The 7206-nt window shown below is 41.8% G+C and overlaps 1 pseudogene; it reads right to left on the reverse strand.

Annotated features, from left to right (window-relative positions):
* Nucleotides 1–3474: 3474 nt before the first annotated feature.
* LOC140614382 (nuclear receptor subfamily 2 group C member 2 pseudogene) lies at nt 3475–6909 on the reverse strand (annotated as a pseudogene).
* Between the last annotated feature and the right edge of the window lie 297 nt (nt 6910–7206).

Consider the following 7206-nt stretch of genomic DNA (forward strand, 5'->3'; position numbering starts at 1 on the left):
TACCCAGGTGGGCCCTAAATGTCATTACAAGAAGCTTTATAAGAGAGATACAGTGATTTGACAAATACACAAAGAAAGAAAGATGATGTGAAGATGGTAGTAGAGAGTGGAGTGATGCAGCCACCAGGCAAACACACAGAGGAAGAAGGAGATGGGAAGATTGAGCAGAGAGAGAGAGGTGACGGTAAATTTAGGAGTGCTAACAGCCACTAGAAGCTGGAAGAGGCAAAGAAAGTCTTTTATTCCAGAGGTAATTTAATCCTGCTAATACACTGATTTTCGACTTCTAGCCTCTAGAACCGGGGGAGAAACAGAGTTCTATTGTCTTAAGACACTCCCTTTGTGTTGATCTGTTACAGCAGCTATAGGAAAACAATACAACACCAATCCAATAAAGAGCTACATCTTGATTATATAAAGAATGTTGAAACTCAGTAGTAAAAAACAACCTAATTAGAAAATAAGCAAAAGACATGCACAGACATTTATTTCACTGAAGAGGATAAACCAATGGCAGAAAAGCACATGAAAAGATGTTTAACAGAATTAGCCATCAAAGAAATGCAAATTAAGATCACAATGAAATTTCAACTCTACACCTATCAGCAAGAGTAAAATAAAAAAAAATAATGGCAACACCAAATTCTGGTGAGGATGTGGATAAATCAGTATAAATGATCCAATCATGTATAAATGATCCAAATTAGGAATGTAAAATGGTAGGAATGTAAAATGATACAGCCACTCTGGAAAAAAGTTAGGTAAGTTCTTAAAAAATGAAATATGTGATTATTGTATAATTCAGCTATTGTGCTCTTGGGCATTTCCCCCCAGAGAATTGAAAACTTATGTTTACACAAAGACTTGTATATAAATATTCATAGAAGCTTTATTTGTAGCAACCCAAACCTGGAATCATTGCAGATGTCCTTCAAATGGTGAATGGTTAAACAAATTGTGGTATACCTATACCAAGGGTAACAAATAAAGGAACCTTAATACATGCAACAATTTAGATGAATCTCTGAAGAATTATGTTGAGTGGAAAAAGTCAATACCTAAAGGTTACATACTGTATGATTCCATTTATGTAACAGTTTTGAAATAACAAAATTTTAGAAATAGAAGGCAGATTCCTGATTGTCACTGAATAGAAATAGGGATAGAGAGTGGGTTGGGAAGAAGGTGAGTATGCTTATAAAATTGCAGCATGGGGCAGCCTGGGTGGCTCAGCAGTTTAGCTCCGCCTTCAGCCCAGGGTGTGAACCTGGAGACCTCTGATCGAGTCCCACATTGGGCTCACTCGATGGAGCCTGCTTCTCCCCCTGCCTGTGTCTCTGCCTCTCTCTGTGTGTCTCTCATAAATGAATGAATAAAATCTTCAAAATAAATAAATAAATAAAGTTGCAACATGAAAGACACTTGAGATTTACTTTTTTTCCCTGTTAAAAAATAAGAGCTTTATTGAGTTATGATTTACACACCATACAATTTACCCATTTACAGTATACAAATCAATGGTTTTTAGTCTATTCACAGACACTTGGAACCATTGTCACAATTTTAAAGGATTTTCACTCCAAAAAGAAACATAACTGCTAGAAGTCATTCCCCATTTCTCCCAACCGCCTTCCTCAGCCCTAGGCAATCCCTAATCTATTTTCTGTTTCAATATGTTTGCCTATTTTGCATATTTCATGTAAACGGAATCATATAATATATGGTCTTTTGTGACTGGCTTCTTTCACTTAGCATCATGATTTCAAGATTCACCTAAGATGTAGCACAAATGCATTCTTCATTCCTTTTTATTGCTAAGTAATATGCTATTGTATAGATATGCCACATTTATTTATCCATTCATAAGTTGGATTTAGGTCCTTCCTGCTTTTTGGCTATTATGAGTAATTCTGCTATGAACATTTATGTAAAATTTTTTTGTGTGTGGGCATTTGTTTCTATTTCATTTGTTTCTATTAGGATCTATACCTAAGAGTACAACTGCTGGGTCATATGGTAACTTCACATTTACCCATTTGAGGAACTGCCAGCCTGCTTTTTGAAGCAGCCACACCATTTTACATTCCTGCTAGTAGAATATGAGGGTTCAGATTTATCTACATTCTCATGACATTTGTTACTATCTTTCTCTTTGATTCTAGCCATCCTAACAGGTGTGACATGGTATCTCAGTTACTTTTAATTTGCATTTCTCTGATGTGTTAATGATATTGAGCATTTTCCCATGTGTTTATTGGCCATTTTTATGTCTTCTTTAGAGAAATGTCTATTGAGATCATTTGTCCGTTAAAAAAAAATGGGTTGTTTCTGTTATTGAGTTGTAAGAGTTCTTTATTTTTAATGATTTTATTTATTTATTCATGAGAGACACAGGGAGAGAGAAACAGAGACACAGGCAGAGGGAGAAGCAGGCTCCCTGCAGGGAGGCTGATGTGGAACTTGATCCCAGGTCCCCCCCCCCCCCCCCCCCCCGTGGATCACAACATTAGCCAAAGGTAGAGGCTCTGCTCAATCACTGAGCCACCAAGGTGTATTTTAGAATAAATTCTTTTTATCAGATACATGATATATAAAAATGTCTTCCCACTATGTAGGTTGTCTTTTTGCTTTCTTAAAGGTATACATTGAAGTACAAACGTTTTTAATTTCTTTCTTTTCTTTCTTCCACTGGTGTTTGTGCTTTTATTGTCATATCTAAGAAACCATTGCCTCATTCAAGGTCACGAAGATTTACACCAATGTTTTCTTCTAAGAGTTTTATAGTTTTAGTTCTTATATTTAAGTCCCTGTGGTTTATCTTGACTTTGGTGGATACATAAACCTACACAGGTAAAAATACAGAGTTTAATACACATATACACACCTACACACACAGCAGATGAGTACAAATAAAACTGAGGGAATCTTATTAAGATTGGTGGATTGTATCGTCAATATCTTGGTGTGATATAATACTATAGTATTATAAAATGTTACCACTATGGCAAATTGAGCAAAGTGTACAGGGATCTTTGTATCATTTCTTGGAACTGCATGTGAATCTAAAATTATGTCAATAAAACTTTTGATTAAAATTAGTAATCTTTAGAAATTGCTATTTTTCCTCTTTTTGCCCAATTAGTGGTTGTCACTTTTTGAAAAAAAATTTTTTTCCTCTATAAAAGGGCAACATAACAAGTATTGCCAGATGAATTAAGAGCATTCTGTGGGTATAGGTAATTCTTGTCTTTAAAAATAAGAAATAGGTTGGATGCCTGGGTGGCTTAGTGGTTGAGTGTTGAGCATCTACCTTCACCTCAGGGCGTGATCCCAGGGCCCTGGATTGAGTCCTGCATCGGGCTCCCCGCAGGGAGCCTGCTTCTCCCTCTGCTTATGTCTCTGCCTCCTCCTCTGTGTCTCTCATGAGTAAATAAGTAAAATCTTAAAAAAAAAATAGGAAGATTCTTTTGTTCCTCAGCAGGTGTGTGCAGTGCACCAGAGACTGGCTCTGGTGATCTGGTCATTATACTCTGTCATCTCCATCTTGAGGATGTAGGGAATTATGCTATCAAAATATTGACAATGAGGCCAGTAAAAATAAATAAACAAATAAATAAAATGAAATAAATTAAGTTCTGTTACTGTTGGAGCTGATAGCCTGTGGCCAGCGGATATATGAGAATCTGGGCCACTCAGAAGGTGTCTTCTGAGTAGGGTTTCTGAACATAGTCTTGTAAGTCTATCTCTATTTTTTCTTGGACTTTTTCAGTCTGGTTTGTGCTGGTCAAACCTGGATGGTCAGGACTAAAGAGAACTGTAGCTTTAAGGTGTGCATACTCACCGCTGTCTATGTTCAGCTTCACCCTACTGTTAATAGAAGTCCTACTGATGCTTCCAGATGTGCTCCTTGACTTGCTTTATCCAGTAACCAGAAAGTTTATCTTCATTGATGCAGTTCTACAGGTGGTTGATGGTAGCTGCCAGGATATTGGAGAGACTTAAACCTGAGCACACTGGGTCAGGCCAAGGGTGAAGAGCTCATTCCAACAGGACAGCTTGAGGCTGGCGTTGCATCCCTGACCAAGTGTCTGAACTGCTGGGATTGGCCTGGGGTGATGCATGGGGAGGAAAAGCAAGTGTGATGTAGACTTGCAGATGTAGCCCATGTTGAGGTACTCGTATCATTATGAGCTTACATGTGTTCTAAGTGTCTAAAAGGAGGAAGCCTTTGACCTCAATGGTGGGTGGGGACTGGTCTCCAGTGATAACATGGATGCTCCATGGATCCTCCACTGGTGTCTGTCCTCCCTGCTAGGCTTGGAGACATGAAGCTGTCTGTGGTATTAGTGCTTTTGCTAACATATCAAATGCTGAAAGAATCTCACTTTCAGACTGGTTCTCCCATGGTGTTTCCAAAGCATTACCATTGTTAAGGGGTTTATATAGGTCTACAAAGGAGGTTACTATATTTGCTAGTATGCCCAGAGCCCCCTTGCTTGTCTCAGGTTTAGAATACATGGTCAGGAGAACTACACCATCCTGGCATATATCAAAGGCTCCTGGATGATTTCAAGTTTCTTAGTTAAAGCAGCACAATTGCTTGGTTTCTCCCATTGCACATTAAATGCCCCCTAACCCCCAAAGGGCTTCTGTTCTCACTGTATAGATTACATTTCCATACCCGTCTCTAAGCATTTTTTTATTCAACAAAACTGACAGCTGTGCTGGTGATGCTTATTGATGATACAGTCTTGGTTGCTTTGACAGATGTAGCTCAAATTTTCCTTGTACCTCTTTTGAATACATTTTGCATTCTTCACAACTGACATCTCCATCCATAGCAACAACCAGGAGCTTTGTGGCCACAGACCATATAGTACTTCACCCCCTGGGGCCGCAGTATGTGGGCCTTCCAGAGGAAATGCTCTGCAGAAGCAGAGTCCCTTATGATTTGGATCCTGCCAAGGATGAGGTTATCCCAGGTGGTGAGAATGAGCTACCTGGCACTGGATGTCTCCAGGAAAGCTGGGATCCCCTTCTCAGTCCCAGCTCCATCTGGAATGGTGCTTTCAGAATCCAGAGGTATCTACCACCACGGTGACTATCTGGATTTTCTGTCTGCTGGTCTGTAGCAACCTGAGCACACTGAGGCCAGGCTACAGCAGAGTGAGCGGAGGTTACCTGGGTGCACCTGGACGGCCTGAATTTCTCATGCCGGAAATTCCTGCAAGAGATCTGTGTGCAGTGCCTCAGCCACCCTGCACTGAACCAGTCTCCCCAAATTTGTAGCTGCCTGGGAAGCGAAATCACCAGAGAAACTCGAGATTTGGCACCCAAGTGGCCTAGAAGCAGGTAAGGTGTCTGTGGAGGCCCTAGGCAGAGGGTAGGGCACAAGAGGCCCAGCTCCCAGGCATTTGGCTGGTGGCAGGAGCCTAGGGTGGTGGGCTGATAAGGCTGTGGGCCAGGGGGCAGAGGGCATAGGGGATGGTTGTGGGGCAGAGGGCATAGGAGATGGCTGTGAGCACCCCGGGGTTGTGAGGAAAGATTGTTATTGTTTTTGTCAATGCAAGGTCAGAGTTCATGACCCCTGTGGCTCTGTAACTGGCTTGCTTTTTTCTTTAAAGTTTGAAAAATTACTTTATGAAGCCTTAGGAACTACTAAGTATAATTGATCTGTAGTCCAGAGTTAAATAAAATGTAATAATAGCGCAACTCCAAAATAAAAGTTGTGAGACCATGAAATTTCCCAACACTTGATTTTAATACATTGTGTTGATTTTCTAAAATGATTCAGAGACAATATTTACAGTAGCTGAAGTATTTATGAAAAAATCTGGCATCAGGTATTTATATATGTGTATATGTGTGTGTGTGTGTATGTATATATAAAACCCAAGATTATATGAACTAGGAAATAATTGTATGTCTCTACAGCAGTACTAGAGTGTACAGTTTGAGACTGAGATTTATATTTGGAAAGGGAGCAGACGTTTCCAAAATCTGCTCATCTTTCCAATGTGCATGGTGATGGTACTGAAGGATAACCCCACACTGGATTTAGAAAACTCCACACATGAATTGATTCCAGCTGTGAGGACCTGCCTTTCAGGCAGACATCTGGGCCTGCAGTCAGATGTGGACAATCCTTGGGTGATTTGCCACCTGCCTCATAGCCCAGATCTGTAGACATTTCTGCACAACTACTAACAACATCCAGTCCCAGGTCACTATGACCTTCACCAAGAGCTAGGTGGACTGAGAAGACTTGTGGATAACTCATGGTGGCTCCATTTCAGGCTTGGCAGAGCTGGGACACGATGTGATTAAGATTCTGATTCTACCATGACTACAGCAGGAAGTGAAGAGGCTCTGCAGTGTCCTGGATGGCCCTGTGCTGAGCAACATCAACTGCATCTGAGTTGACCACATGCAGGGCCTCCTCCTGAAACACTATGCCTTAGTACCAGCTGCTCCCACATCTGATAATTAGGATTCCTGTGGGGCAGAATTTGGGGCCCTGGACTCCTCCTTTCCTCCCATGTGGCAGAGCTCTGGCCAGGTTGCTCTACAGGCTCAGTAGGTCAGCAGGACTGCTCTGATCACCCCTCATCATTGGTCCACAATGACCTCTTACGGGCCCCTCAGCTTGGTCCTAGGACCTCTGTTTTGCTAAAGGTTCCGGTGCCACCATACTGCCCATCCAGACACAGGTGTGTCTGTGAACTGCTGCTCCATCTTACTCTTCCCCTCCTCTAACCAAGTTTAGGATAATGTCATTGTCCTCCATGACTCTTATACCCAATAGGTCTTATCCCTCAGCTGTTCATCTTCTGGTGCAGGTTCTAGCACTACCTCTCCTGTCACCACCACTATCCCCAGTGTGCAGCCCACTGTACTACTGATCTCCATGGCCACAATTGCACCCCCACCTTCCTTTGGTCCCTGGTATTGTCCAGAAGTATGTCATGGTCTCTCTTCCCCCAATAGAGGAGGGGCAAAGGATGCCCTATTACCCATCCTTCTCCCAGTCCTCAGCCCCCTCCCAACTTGAGGGCAGTGCCTTCTGTGAGAGAAATAGGAAGCTGGGGACAGCCCTCCTCCAGCTCCAGGGACTCCAAAGGCTAATGGCTTCTAGTCCCCTAGATCTGGCTGCTCACATCACCCTGCTCCTTGATGCTGTTACACATCAGTCTACTTTCTTCTTCC

The sequence above is a fragment of the Canis lupus genome, chromosome 22 (assembly GCF_048164855.1).
Source record: "Canis lupus baileyi chromosome 22, mCanLup2.hap1, whole genome shotgun sequence".
Taxonomy (NCBI): domain Eukaryota; kingdom Metazoa; phylum Chordata; class Mammalia; order Carnivora; family Canidae; genus Canis; species Canis lupus.